Consider the following 15,357-nt stretch of genomic DNA (forward strand, 5'->3'; position numbering starts at 1 on the left):
ATAAAATGCAGAAGAATTGGTTTGGGCATCAAAGGAAAGAATTTTTAAACATATTTATTTCCTTATAAAATTAAAATGCCATTAAAAATTAACTTCAGGAGCGCCTGGGTGGCTCAGTCGGTTGAGCGTGCGACTTGGGCTCAGGTCATGATCTAACTGTTTGTGTTTTCTAGCTCCGCGTCTGGCTCTGTGCTGACAGCTCAGAGCCTGGAGTCTGTCTTCAGATTCTGTGTCTCCCTCTTTCTCTGACCCTCCCCTGCTCACATTGACTCTCTCTCTCAAAAATAAATTAAAAAAAATTTTTTTAATTAATTTAAAAAATTAACTTCCGGAATTCAAGCCATCCAACCTTTAAGAGCAGCAAGCATATGGTCTGAGAGAAGCCGACCTCTGCTCTTCCACGCATCCTATGGTCCCAGTGAGAGGAAGAGACCACCTGAGTCCCAGCTACATGGAGATCCTAACAGACCCCTGCCAGTGATTTTTCAGTTGACTCTATTCCACATGTCCCCAAAGAAAGGTCTTCCCTTTTAAAAATAATTTAAATTGTATATTTAAGACTGCTTAGAGATAGGCTTTTGTCAAGAATGCTGCTGAGAAAAACAAAACAAAACAAAAAAACCAAAAACTACTCTTTTGAGACTGCAAGTTTCCTGCAGCTTGAGCCGGCAACACACACTCAGCAGTAACCGTGGACCGGAGAAGCCTGGACTTGAAAGGATGCCTTGATTCCAACAGGGCCCTAAGTGACGAATGACGTTCATACGTTCCCCAACACCAATTTCTCCCCTTCTGAAGCCGTCACTGGGCTTCATGTCTTTCACTCCGGTCTGTTTTACCTTTAAAGCATTGCATTTGCAAACAGTTTATTTTTTCGTCAGCTGTAATCAGTTTTTGAATTCCGTTGTGTTTTTTTTTTTTTATCCAAGTATGGTTCTCATGGTGTAGTAAATGACATTAGGCTTTTGTAAATTCTTGCAGAATATAACAGATCATTGGTTTTATAACACAGTCGCTGCTTTTGCATTCTGATGAGATTATTAGTAGCAGCCTAGAATACAACATCCTTGCATACTGTTAGTTAAAAAAAAATAAAAGTTTACTAAATGGTCTCTTGTCAACTGTATCTGAAAATCATTATAGTTTCTGTGTTGCCTCTACATGAAGGGGCTCTTCAGCAAGCTGGTGGGTTATGTCAACATGAGGTTACAAAATTATTATCCCGGCTCTGTTTGTTTCAGCGGGGCTTACGCCATGCATTAGCATTCCTCTTGTAAATCTCGGGGGCTTAGGTATTTGTACATCAGGTGTAGAACCATTCCAGTGTTCAAACAGAGGATGTTCGAAGCCAATCGGCCTAGTGGTAGCTTTCACTGGGAACAATTTCTGACGGGGGAGAAACGCACTGGGGCTTTTCTGATTTGCCATCTCTCCATAATATAGATTAGCCCTTTGGGGTGTTCTGTGGCCTCCTGTAGAGAGATTTAAAATCCATTCTATTAATAAAATTAAGTGTTTTTCCCTCTTGGGCCCATAGTCTATAATGCAAATTAGCTACGTGTGATATTTAAGGGGCAAGTGGTCCTCCACGCGCTGCAGCGTGGCGGTGGCGCGGAAGCAAGAAGCGCGAGACGTGCGAGCGGAAGTGCCTGGCACAGACCAGGGAGCAAAACGTTCCCTTCCGCGTGTGCGTTCCTATTTCAGGGCTGAAACAATGACATTTGAAAATTGCCTATTGCATGTGCACCTTACCTTTCTCTCTATCCCACTTTACACACGCATATCTGCTCTCTGCATTAAGATCATGACTTTCTGGGCTTCAAATTGATACAATGCCAAATAAAAAGCTACCCTGTGAGCAGTAATGGTTCTCTAGAAGTCACGGCATTCCACATAGTCAATAATATAAATTTTTAAATGTGTAAATGCATGCTAAAGTGAGAGATCTGATTTGCTTCAGTAGTTCTGGCCTCCGAGACACATAATACAGTGTTTTTAAAAACTGCTTGCATCTAGTTTGCATTTTACCTGAAAATAGGAATAATGAGAATGATCAATTTTGTAAAAACTTCACATTCTGCTTTGAAATCTACCCTCCATGACAACTTCAAAAGTGAATCAATTTCTCCCTCTTCATTTTCTTTTTCTTTTCTTTTCTTTTTTTTTTTCCAATTTCTGGGATATCTTTGTTTTATTAATACTTTAATATTGAATCATGTTTAAAACTAAGATTATTCTCTTTGGAATTGTAACTCTATTCTCCCCGTTCTTTTGATTTAGCTGTGTTTAGCTACTGACATTCCCTATCAGGGTTTTTTATTGTTCATATTTAAGAATGATATGCAAATTCTTCTTGACAATGCAAGCTCTTTTTAAAAACATTTACTCTCACGTGACTGTATCTTGTTTTATTAAACTAGTTCATGTAAATGGAAGACTAAAATAATCAAATAAAAAAAACTTCCACGGATCAGGGTTTCAGGACAAGGTCCAAACCTCTCCCTTCAGCTGAGCTGCAGAAACTGTGCTAGGTACTAGGGCTAAGGAGACCAACATGAGGAATTAAAGTTGGTTGCAATCTAATGGGCAAGTAAAAAAAAGCCAATTACAGCACAATATATGAAATTCTCTATCGTATATAATCAGGAAGTATATTTTTCCTGAAGATCAGAATGATCCAGACCGCCATTGTGGACCATCACCCATTTGGGACAGAAGCAGTCCTCCTCACCCAGAGATAATGAAACTCAAGTTCTAAATTTAAATAGATAAGGGTTTATATCATACCTCCCATACTTGCTGTGTGTTTTAGACCAAACTAGTTAATTAACTTCTCTTCACTTTGTGTTTTTCTTCTGTGAAAAGGGAGCCATATTCAGACCTACCTCATAAGCTTATTGTTTTAAGTGAGATAATGCGTGTTTAACACAGTGCCTGGAACATAGCAAGTGCTTATGAAATGCTGTCTGCAGTAACATCATTGTTATTCATACAGCCCATGTTCTTATGAACATGTGCTCTTCCAGGAGTCAGGTTTTGACCAGAGCGGTGAATTTCTTTTTGCTGAAGAATGTATTTCTTTCCCCTGATTTGAGCACTGTGTGGTCGAATTGCTGCTGTAAAGTTCTCACCCATATGGCTTCATCCCATCATCTACTCTGGGCTGTAAATGTGTTCCTTTAGTCCATTTTTGCTCTGTCCTTATTTGTAAAGTTAAATAACATATTATAAGGGCGGTGAATTTAATCAAAAGCATTCGCATGTATGTTTACATGTAAAAGTGGAAGTGTGTACTGTTCATTGAATGTGGTGTGTCCTCAGCCACATCACATGACTGCTTTGAAGGTCTTTGCTGTTTTAACCTGGAGCTATGTCTCTCTTTTTTTCTTTCTGTGTGAATGAGAACACTGTGTTGTTTTCTTAGGCACCAATCATTACATACCTGAGTGGTCTCCAACAAACAGCCAGGGTTGTGAGTCAAGGCCCCTGATCTCTGCATTGATCCAGACTTCATGTACCAGTCTTGTGCTGGGTCCCTCTCCACTGATCTGACTTCCTGCAACCCTGATTCCGAGGCTTCCTATCCCTTCTACACCCAGTTAGAATATGTTTCCTTCCTGTCTTGGTCCATTTGGACTGCTATAATAATACCATGGACTGGGTGGCTTATAAACAACATTTATTTCTTCCAATTTTGGAGACTGGAAGCCCAAAATCAAGGCACCAGCAGATTCAGAGTCTTGTGAAGATCTGCTTTCTGGTTCGTGATTTCTTTTGTTGTGTCCTCACATAGCAGAAGGAGTAAGGGAGCTCTCTGAGGCTTCCTTCATAAGAGCACTAATACCATTCATGAGCACTCCACTCTCGTGATCTAATCACTTCCTACAGATCCCACCTCCTAAGGCTATGTCACTGGGGATTCCATTTCATCATGTGAACTTGGGGGGAACAAAAACATACAGTCAATAGCACTTCCTTTAACTTAACCATCACAACACACACACCACACTCCACATACCACACACTACATACACACAGTCAACTCTTCTCATGAAAATTCTTTAGAGACATTGATTCAACAAATATAGTTGTTTAAATGTTTATGTATTTTGAGAGAGAAAGAGGTAGACAGCAAGCAGGAGAGGGGCAAAGAGAGAGAGGGAGAGAGAGAATGCCAAGTAGGCCCCATACTGGCAGCACAGATCCTGATGCAAGGCTTGAACTCATGAACCATGAGATCACAACCTGAGCCAAAACCAAGAGCCTGACACTTAGCTGGCTGAGCCACCCAGGAACCTCAACAAATATGTTTTATGTGCTTCTATGTGCCAGGCACTGTGCTAAACGACAGGCATATAAATTAAACAAGAACAAACTTGACCTTGAGAACACTGACTTCATCTCATTCTACAGAAGACAGCAGACATATAAGTGAATAGATAACTGAAATATTTTGAGACTATGATTAGTAATTTGAAGGAAATAAACAGGTGGCTGTACCAGCAGATAACAGGAACATTTACTCCAATGATGTGGACACCAAAGGCCTTTCTGAGGAAAAAATATTCAATAAAAGACCTAAAGAATGAGGAGAAGCCAAGCAAGTGAAGAGCTAGGGGGAAAATCTTTTCAAAAAAATTAACATTAATTTATTTTTGAGAGACAGAGACAGAGCATGAGTCAGGTAGGGACAGAGAAAGAGGGAGACAAAGAATCTGAAGCAGACTCCAGGATCTGAGCTGTCAGCACAGAGCCCAACATGAGGCTCAATCCCACAGACCTTGAGATCATGACCCGAGCTGAAGTCAGACACCTAACCGACTGAGCCACCCAGGTGCCTGGAGGGAAAATATTCTCAGAATAGAGGCAGAGCCAGTACAAAATCCTTGAGTAGGGGAAAGAAATGAAAAGTTTCACAAACCTCTCAAAAATTCAAAGCAGCAGCTGGAGCTGGAGACAGGTACTCAAGACCCAGAACACACAGAGTTTTGCAGATCTTGGGGGTTTGAGGGGAGAGTTGTGTCATGTTCTAAACACAACAGAAAACAAATGCAGGTGGTTAAACAGCATGGAGACCTGCTCCAGTTTTTCATAGAATAACTACAGTTTGAGTGAAGAAGGGAAGATAAGAAAAACTTACAGGAGAGAGGTTATAGAAGCTTTCCAGAAACTAAGGTGTGAACTGGGGTTGGGGCAGGAGGTGGACGTAGGGTTGCGAAGATTAAATTGATTCAGAATATATGGAAGTAGGATTGAAAAAAACTTAATGACAGATCTGGGGGAAGGGGTGGAGGAGAGAAGGAAAATCAAGAGGTGAAGGAAATGAAGACTTCCCTGATGTCTTCAGAGTCCTGGACTGATACCTGAGTAAACAGCATATTATTTTCTAAGATGAGGGAGATTAGGGAGGGACAGTGTTCAGAGATATTGAAAGTGAGCATGTAAACTTTGAAATTGCTGTGGAAATTCATGTGAAGATGTCAAGAGGGCACCACCCATCAGGGCTCTCTGTGCTCCACCTCCCTGTTCACCAACATGCCAATATGGATTCCATCAGAAAACTTAAAAGTAACCGGTTAGGTGACACTCTGATACCTTTGGTGCATAGCATCTCTTTGGTGGGTTGGCTAAATATGATTTTCATATGTTGGGATCTCTCATTACTATCAGGGCCAACACACTGCATTAAATGTTTATCACGGAGCTCAGGCTAAGGAATGTCTAGCTGGAAGATTATTGCAAAACGCTGAAGGATGTCAGTGCCAAATCTATAGATGAATGAGGAGGTCTCATGGCTTAGAATCTGAAAAATGGGAGGAACACAGCCATCTGGAAAGATGTGACATAGTAAATGTCTAGTGTGCATTGGTAAATATTACTAAAATGGTCTCACCAGGTTCCAGAAATGTCAAACCAAAGATATTTTCCCTAAAATACAGATCAAATGGTGCTGCATAGGGGAAAATATTGGGGGCAGAGGGGGAGGGAGGAGATGGGAGGAAAATTCCACAATCACATCCTTGATTCTTATGAAAGAAGAACATTGCAACATGCAAATTTTATCTAAGAAAACTATAAAATGTTGCCGAACCATTCCTTTCAAATGAATATAAGATGCTAATTGGTGATGTATGTAGTCCCAGAGATGCTTGACATGCAAAGAGTGAGTGAAGTACGACAAAGCATTTGTGTGGGCCATCTGGAAGGGCATACCACACTCCTGCATGTGATGAGAAAGTGGAATTAAACAGAAACTTTGGAAACCAAGGCCTAAATATGCATGGCTGCGGTGCTTCTGTCTTTTTCATGTTTCAAGACCCTGGCGAGAAACCCCTCCATGCCCCTAGAGACCATGGTGACCAAATGCAATGGAACCTGACTCTTCCCACACGGGGAGGATTATCACTGCCCCCTGCGCAAACTGGGCATCTCTACAGCTTTACCAAGCATGCAGATTGTGTTCCAAGTGGACTTTACACGTGAAACTTAAAGCTTTGCCCTTACTTACTCTCGAAAGCAGGTATTTGATCTTATGTGTAACAGACGTACAGAATATTTAGATTTCTAGGATGAAGATGCTTCCTACAAGCACACACACACACACACACACAAATATTTTCCACAAACCCTCATCTACAAAATAGACATACTTGTTTGCTCTATAACTTGCATTAGAGAAGTTTTTAGAAATATGCACCAAAAGAACAAGAGTAAAAAAGTGTGAAGAGTATTTTATTCATTTCAGCTTATAAATTGGATTTTCAAAAATTAAACTTGAGGGTAATATATCTCCTCCTTGGGATAAATGTTTGCCTAACTTTTGTACAAAAAAATGCCTCAGTCTACAAGGAGAACTAGTCAAATTTTGAGACACTATTCGATAGGAAAGAACTGGCCTAATACTTGAAAATGGGCCATAAAATCCAGTGATCCATTTTTAAATTAATGATTTGGTTTTCGGTGAGGAAGCACAGGCAATAGGCAGTGTTGAGAGAGACAGCAAGGAAGAGAGCAATTCAAGAGCACCGAGATCCCCAAATTGGGTTGTTTAGATGCTCAGCCCTGTGTTCTGCACTCCAAGGCTTGCGTTTTCTTCTGAACTCTTGTCATTTCCGTCCTTGTTCTGAAGAAAAGTCTCAAGATTTCTTTAGCCCACAGCTGGTTAAAAGACAAACGAACCCAAAGCACAAATACAAACACCTGGGAAATTGCATCTCTGCGATCAATCTACCTCTTCTTAAATACATTTTGTTTGTTTGCCTATCTGAGTGTAAGCCCCAAGGCAAGAACTGTGTCTTTTTAATGTCTTCTGTGGCACCAAGCATATTGTAAAAGCTGAGGCAGTGATAAACAATAATAATAATGCCATTCAAAGGGAATGCTGACTCGAATAGCATGAGTTTAAGCCTAATGGTTTAGACGCTTGGAGTTGAGAAAAGATGTGGCACTCGTGCCAATTTATATAATCCAAATCTGCTTCCAAAATCTGAATCATTCTCTTCTCTGTTTGGCTTGCACATTTTTAAAACTGTGACAGTGAAAGTAGTCTTTGCCGCCCTCTCTCCCTCAAAAACAAAAACAAAAAAATACCCAACTGTACTAGAACAAAAATGTATTCAAATATATACTGATCACCGACTGTATTCATAATATAACAGGTATTAAAGACATAAAGGTGAACAAGGCCCATCTCCCACTCTCTCAGATCTTGTAATTCATAGGTGGATCATGAAAGAGTTAAGAGAAGGGGGAACTAGGATATTTTTTAAATGCATTTGTGAAAAACCATGCCCTGTAGATCATAATGAAATGTACTCATTTGAAATGGATGGTCTATTCCTAAGAACATAGCTGCATGGGTCAGCTCTTTGGAGGGAAAATGCAAGACTGATTTTCTACACACAGGGAGTAGGAACTGACTAAAGAATATGCTGAGGGCCTTCTTCACTCACCCGCCTCAGTTACTGCAAGGTTCACGAACAATGAAGTTCCTACCAATGAAGTGTCCACTTCCTCTGGATAAAGGCTTTGAGTTGGCAGAGACATCTCCTTAATACAAGTCTAAGAATGGCTCTAGCTTAAAAATACTCACCTCCTACCTACACAGTCATCTGAACTGTTTATCAGATGAGCTATCTGCCATTTTCCAGAGTCAGAACCTGAAAGAAAAAGATAGGAAAGCATAGGCTTTGATGGAGCAAATAGTGGGATGTGGTAGCCTCACGGTAAAGCGCACAATTGTAAGAATGACACTGAAAAGAAGCAAAGAGATACTTTAAGAATGTGATTTCGGGGGGGGCACCTGGGTGGCTCAGTCAGTTAAGTGTCCCACTCTTGGTTTCAGCTCAGGTCATGATCTCACAGTTCATGAGTTCGAATCTCTCATCGGGCTCCGTGCTGACAGTGTGAAGCCTGCTTGGAATCCTCTCTCTCCCTCTCTCTCTGCCTCTCCCTTGCTCACTCTCTCTTTTCAAAAAATAAATTTTAAAAAAATTTTAAAAAAAGGAATGGGATTTAGGCATAGCATAGGGAGAGCAGGGGAAAACTTACTTAATTCATCCAAATTTTCTAGTCCAAAACCTGAAATGTTCTTTCAAGATGGATTTGGCACCCCTCGATATTCTAAAACTAAATTCATCTAAATTTTACATAATGAGCTTCAATTTACCAACCCTGCTTTTCTAACTGAAATCCTTGGCACAATTGCCACTTGTGATTTTTTGTGAGTCAGAAGATTCAAAGAAATTTGAAACTACAGAGTCTTGAGAAACCAAAAGGTAAGATGTGTTGCTTGGGACCTTTTCATATTATGAATGTTATGGACTGAACTGTGGCCCCCATTCCCCAAATCCATATGTTGTAGCCCTAACCCTCCATGTAATTATGTTTGGAGATAAGGCCTTTAGAGAGGTGGTTAAGGTGAAATGATGTCATAAGGGTAGAGCCCTAACCCAATATGACTGGTGTCCTTACAGGAAGAAGAGACAGTAGGGATCCCTGCAGATAAAAGAAAGGTCATATGCGGACGCAACCAAAGATGGTCATCTGCAAGTCAAGGACAGAGGCCTCAAGAGAAACCAAACCTGCCAACATCTTGATCTGGGACTTCTCGCCTCCAGAACCGTGGGAATACATTTGAACTGTGAGAAAACATTTCTGTTGTTTAAGCCACCTTCTCTGTGGTATTTTGTTATGGCAGTCCTCGCAGACTACTACACTGAACTTCAGTGATTGCCAAGTAGGAAAATTGTTCTTCATAAAAGAAGAGATATTACCAATATGCTATGAGGAGAAAGAGGGACAATCACAGAGAGAGCAATTTAGAGTCACAAGTAGCAATTTTTCAGGAGGGTGAAGTGATGCCAGGTACAAGGGAGTTTCTGCAAAAATTGGCTTCTGATTTCCTTTCTCTCAGAAACATACATCTGATGCTGATTCATCCTAAGACTAGCAGGAATATATTGAAAATGTTCCTAAATATTATAATATCTGGGGCGCCCTGGGTGGCTCAGTCAGTTAAGTGTCCGACTTCAGCTCAGGTCATGATCTCAGGGTTCATGGGTTTGAGCCCCACGTCGGGCTCTGTGCTGACAGCTAGCTCAGAGCCTGGAGCCTGTCTTCAGATTCTGTGTGTGTGTCTCTCTCTCTGACCCTTCCCTGCGCATGCTGTCTCTATCTCTCTCTCAAAAATAAATAAAACATGAAAATTTTTCCTTTAAAAATTATAATACATGAGCCCCTTCCCTCTCTCACCCCTCCAGACTCTGACTCAGACATTTATCACCAAATTGTTAGATACTTAGGAACCCTAACTGCCTTGGTAGTGATTGTTCTAGCAGTTTGCTGATTAGCAGAATGCCAATCATGAGCCTCAGCTGTGCAAAAATAGAGTTGTCTTAATCTCCCTTTCTGTCCATAATGCTAAAGCAGGACCAGAGGCCCAGGACAAAACCAGAAATGTGAAATGTCTCCACATGTGAGGAAATTGTTTACATGTCGGAAGTAGAACATCCCATATAACAGATGAAACTTATAGCCATCCTCACCTGTCTTTGGAGATGGGGATACTAAATTAATTATGGGGATTCATGAAGTAAAAAATGAAGCCTCCTATTGTTTCTTTGTTCATTAGGCCCCACATTTCTATTCCTTAGTTAACAGATACTTGGAGATCTCACCCGCATCTGAGTTCTCCTCTACGTCCTAGGCATTTAGTTAGGTTACCTTTTCCAGTCTCTGTTCCAGTTAGGAATGGTCATATAACTAAGGGATCTCACCCAAGGATATGAATGGAAGTGACATGAGCTACTTCCAGGCCCACCAAAGAGCCTTATTTCGTTTTCTTGTCTATTAGCCGAAGAGAAAGAATACTCAGAGGGCTTGAATGAAGGCAAATCTCATGATGGGAAAAGTCTCAGTCCTTGGGTGATGGCCTAGACAAGCAATGCACCAACCCCTCAGATCCAACGGCCTGACATGAGTAAGAAATAACCTTTCATTTTATCAAACCTTTTATATTGTGGAGTTATTTATTAGAACAGCAGACTGACTCTAACAACACTTGTTTAACTTAGAAGCAGTGGAGAGTTTTGTTCATTTTTTGCCAATGATTTCAGGATTTTTCATTCTAAGGAAATGATAATCAAGCTAAACAATTTCATACTCACACTGATCTTTCTGTAGCTCTGAGTCAATGCCCACGCAAGGCTAAAGGGTAACTAAGCTGATGGACCTAACAGTTTTTTGATGGAATGTAAAGCAAGGGTCACAGTGATCTTTCACAGTTGAATGATGTCTTTCTCCAAAGAGGTATGCATGTTGGATTCATTCCATCAGAGTCCCTCTTCTTATGGGGCTTGCCACATAGAATCTTCTTATAATTCCAGTTTCCATAAGCAATTACTGAATATCCCTTGATGATTTTATAATCATACATATTTGAGTATGATGGGCCTCTCCTCTAAACTATGACAATACAGCTTAATTATGGCCTGGATATGTTGTGGGATAGTAGCAAAGTCCCAGCAAGTATGTAGGATTCCTACTACACAAGTAAGCTATTCCTGCTTGAGAGAGCAGTTCTACAAAGAGCGCATTTTATTAACCTCTCAGTTACAATTTCCTGCCTCCCAACTTACAGGAAAAGTAAAAGGAAGAACTGAATATTCTCCAATCCCTTTGTTCCCATCTGGGTTTTTCACATGCTCATTGGGTAAAGAAATCTGGAAGCAATGAAAGGGTGCCTAGATCTCTGGTGTGTGTGTGTGAGTCTGTGTGTGTGTGTGTGTGTGTGTGAACTCAGGTGGTAACTAGATAGTACTTCTGGAAAAGATGAAAAGTAAGCCACCAAGTAGCAGTTGTTGTATGAATATTCCACCCAATCTCTGGTCTTTTGCAAACAAACAACTGTACAACCCTGTACAATAGTATCACAGATATTATTAATTGGGATGAGCCCTAGTTTGATAAACTTTTATTATAAACAAGAACATTTGAATTTTTTCACTAGTAATAACCGATAACATTTGTTTAGAGCTTGGTGGTCCACAAAGCACTTTGCATAAGCATTACCTCAAAGAAGACATTTTTTGGTGACCCACATCACACTCCCTTGGCCCATGTTTGATTTCAGAGCAGCTGTGGTAAACATGTCCATGGACTTACTCTGACGCCATCCTTGCTCAAACCCAAGCTGCACTTCCTTCCTTTTTTCTGCTTCAAGACTTTCTCTAAAGCCACACAACACAACCACAGCCAGGAAGTGTGGGCAAGGGGTAAGGGAATAAAATCCCTGCTGCAGGGCTGAACCCATAACTAATGAGATACAGCCATCAGTGGGTAAATGCCCTAACATCCCATGTTTTGGAGAGATAGTTCTGAGGTATATCCTCAATACAATCCTCAGAGGGCTCCCAATGGAAATTAAGACCTAGTTGCCCACAGCAAGAATGAATCAATAGTGCATATGTATTATATTTCCTACTTTCCTATCCCCTTCCTGCTCTATCAAGACTGATTCTAGGGATCACCTCCTAATAAACTACCTGCACCTAAATCCTTGACTTGGGATCTGCTTCAAGGTAGCCTCACTAAGTTCTCATTGAGTCTTTGTTCCTAGAATAAAAGCCCCAAGCATTATGATATGTACAAGTTACATTTGTAGTAAAAAGAAAGAGGCTCAAGGCAAATTGGGGTAGCCCGTGCTCCATCTGCTGAATGGTTAGGGCAGAGGCACACCTTGTGTTCAGAGCAGAAATGTACCATGCTAGTGGAAGCAGCAATGCTTCCTGACAGGGCAGCTCAGCATTACTTCATTATCACTCCCAACCACTTTCCATCACTAAAGGAAATCAAATGTCCAAGAACAACACCACTAGGGTGGGAGGAACTGCAAGGGCACATGGCAAATGGCGTGGATACAGGGAGAGGAGTAGAGTTAGAAACAATTGTATAACCTACCACATCATTCATTCAACAACTTGTTTACCAAGTACACGGCACGCCAGACCCTAGGGATTCAGTTGTGAACAAGACAAACATGATTTCTGCCTTTATGGAGGCTATAGGTGTGTGTGTGTGTGTCTGTATGTGCCTCCCAAAAGTTATATTACTCATTATTATTCATAATTTTCAGCCTGTGTTGATTTTTAAAACATTAATTTTTTTAATCTTTATTTTTGAGAAAGAGAGAGAGACAGAATGAAGTGGGGTAGGGGCAGAGAGAGAGGGAGACACAGAATCTAAAGCAGCCTCCAGGCTCTGAGCAATCAGCACAGATCCCAACGCAGGGCTTAAACCCATGAACCGTGAGACTGTGGCCTGAGCCGAAGTGAGACACTTAACTGACTGAGCCACGCAGGCACCCCCACCTGTGTTGATTTTTGAGTGACACTTGATATGTCTTCATGGTCTTCACTTTAAACATGTTTTTATTGTGAAGTATTTAGATAATGTAAAAAATGGAATTGAATATACAATAATTCCCGGATATCATTTTTAACTTTCAGTTTTGAGTAAGTCCCCAATTCCTCACCATTTTCCCCTGTACAACAACAAAGCCCCTTTTAAAATTCCAGTTATTTTAGTCCTATATGTATTTAAATTCCATATAAATGGGAGAGCATTAAAAAATAAATATTCTCTTAAATGAGGTGAGTAGAAATTGAAATCAGAGAATCTATATAATCAGGAAAGTGGAATATTTCTATCAGTTAAATAAAGAAGGTGACGTCATTCTCATTCTTTGCCAAATCTGATGTTTTTATTCCACAATGTCTTATTCTCAGACAGAAGAGAGCAACACTGTCATTTACTCAGTGACTAGCACAAGTACTGAAATATTATAGAATGAATATATGGCTCACTCAATAAATTAACCAATCAAAAGAGAGATAAGTCTAGTGATTCTCAGCTGATGTCCATGGACTACCACAGTCTTCTGTAGTATAAGCTGGTTAGATGTTCTGGGCACATATTTCTTTGAAGATGGGTTGGGTGACCACTGATTAAACTCCTGAGGGCCAAATGGAGCTCTCAATTAACTCTCTTTTCTTGGTATATTATGGTTGACACATCCTCTTACTGTTAGGAGTCACATCATCACCTGCAGGGTTTATCACAATGTTCCTGAGGTTCCCTCTCCTAGGCTCCCCCCAGCGACGCTCTCTTCCCCAGCCACACCGAACTACTGTAGTTTCCAAAACTTGCCATGATCTCTTCCAAGTCATCGTGATTCTTACTGCTATTGTCTATTTCTTGTCTATCTTTCCCTTCCTCGCCCTCCTGGAAAACACTCCATTTCTCCAATGCAAATGTAGTTCTTTTGTGAAGTCTTCCCTGAACTAACTAACTTCCTTCCTTCCTTCCTTCCTTCCTTCCTTCCTTCCTTCCTTCCAGAGAGAAAGAGAGAGTGGAGGAGGGGTAGAGGGAGAAGGAGAGGGAGAGAGACAATCTCAAGCAGGCTTCATGCCCTGTGCAGAATCCGGACATAGGGCTCTATCTCACAACTGTGAGATCATGACCTGAGCCCAGATCAAGAGTTGTACCTTAACCTACAGAGCCCCTGTCTAACCTGAATTTTCAATACAACCACTCCCCTCTCCATGCTCTCAGAAAAAACTTACCTGTATGTTTCTCTGACTTTTCTGACCTCATACTCCATATACTAGTAGGTGTCCAAATACCTGTTAAAAAATAAGTAATAACAAATCTATCTAATTGCCTGAAGAATTGTTAGGCAACAATTTAATATAAGTTTATGAAGTCATACATAAAAAAAATGCTATTATACTACAGCCTTTTTCAGGCCTTTTTAAGCCTTTCCCTCAATCCCACTATAAACACCCACCCCATCTCACATTCCGAACTCATTTTATCAACAAGCATTTTTGAAAATCTGGGAAACAACAGCAAAGCAAATAGATGAGCATATTAGCATGAAATATGCAAAATTCTGTGTTCTTGTTTGAAGGGTCACATTTATTGCCCTTAATCCAGTTTACAAATTGTAGGAGTTTAGGAAGCTCATTGACGTTTGTGTTTGATTAAGACACAACCATATATTTAAGAGCTGGCAAGACTATTGAGCCAGGCTGTGATTGCAGCGGTAATTAGGCATTTTAACACATATTAGTGTAAACAGCTGTGTAAAATCCATATCAATGTTAGAAACACAAGTGATACGGTTCAATTAAAATATTACAAGGTTGGTTTTTGAAGGTGGCTGAAAAATGCTCAGGAGTACCTGGAAAAATTAATTGCTCCCACACAATGACCTAGGCCAACAGAGGTAAATTTGAAAGAACTGTCTTTTGGGGCACCTGGGTGGCTCAGTCGGTTAAGCATCCAACTTCGGCTAGGGTCATGATCTCACGGTTCGTGGGTTCGAGTCCCGCGTCGGGCTCTGTGCTGACACCTCAGCTCAGAGCCTAGAGCCTGCTTCAGATTCTGTGTCCCCCTCTCTCTCTCTGACCCTCCCCTGCTCATACTGTCTCTCGTTCTCTCTCTCAGAAATAAATAAAACATTAAAAAAATTTAAAACAGAAAGAACTGCCTTTCAGACATTATAAGGGGCAGATTATAAGCATTATAAGCAGGAGAGTCAAGGTCCAGGATTCGTTTCCAAACTGCCCCAGTCTTGCTGTGCACACACACATCCTGAGACGCCCCTGTGCCTTGGTGGAGCAAGTCTCACGGTTGCTCATCAGAACGGGAAGAGCTCAATACAACTGAGCAAGACTACAAATGTTACATCTCCATGCTAGTTATCATATTAGTTAAGCCACAACTAAACTCCAGCACCCTTTATGAATTAGCAAGGAGTAATGCATAGCTCCCACCCTAGGAAATCTTCTTGCA

The sequence above is a fragment of the Crocuta crocuta genome, unplaced genomic scaffold, assembly GCF_008692635.1.
Source record: "Crocuta crocuta isolate KB4526 unplaced genomic scaffold, BGI_CrCroc_1.0 scaffold231, whole genome shotgun sequence".
Taxonomy (NCBI): Eukaryota; Metazoa; Chordata; class Mammalia; order Carnivora; family Hyaenidae; genus Crocuta; species Crocuta crocuta.